Raw genomic sequence first — 548 nt, 5'->3', positions numbered from 1 at the left:
TGGATGGATGGATGGATGGATAAATGGATGGATAAACGGATGGATAGATGGATGGATGGAGAGAGAGAGAGAGGAGAGAGAGAGGTAGATAGATAGATAGATAGATAGATAGATAGATAGATAGATAGATAGATAGATAGATAGATAGATTCACACACATATGCTTATATAGCTAAAAAAAAGATGGACGAATGGATCAGCCAAACTAATGAAAATATCATACATGAGATTTTGAATAAAAATGAGATCAGAAATGAACACTACTATTCTCTGCACCTTGTTTTATAATTTTGACTTTGGAATCATGTGTAATGCACTACATGACTATAAAACAAAATCAAATCAAAACTAAAAGATATCTAAAACTGTTAAAAACATCCATAAATACAGAAAGAGAAGAAAAATTATTTTAATGACTTTAAAACACAGGAATTGGACTCTGGAATATATTCAAAGGTTTGAAAAACTGAACGGTATCTAGCAAATATGTTTACAGAAAAAATATATAACAATACATAAAATATATTTTATAGGTAAGTGGATCTCAA

The sequence above is a fragment of the Colobus angolensis genome, unplaced genomic scaffold (genome assembly GCF_000951035.1).
Source record: "Colobus angolensis palliatus isolate OR3802 unplaced genomic scaffold, Cang.pa_1.0 Scaffold153, whole genome shotgun sequence".
In the NCBI taxonomy this organism is placed as follows: Eukaryota; Metazoa; Chordata; class Mammalia; order Primates; family Cercopithecidae; genus Colobus; species Colobus angolensis.
The sequence above is the reverse complement of the archived record's forward strand: the minus strand, read 5'-3'. Positions refer to the sequence as shown.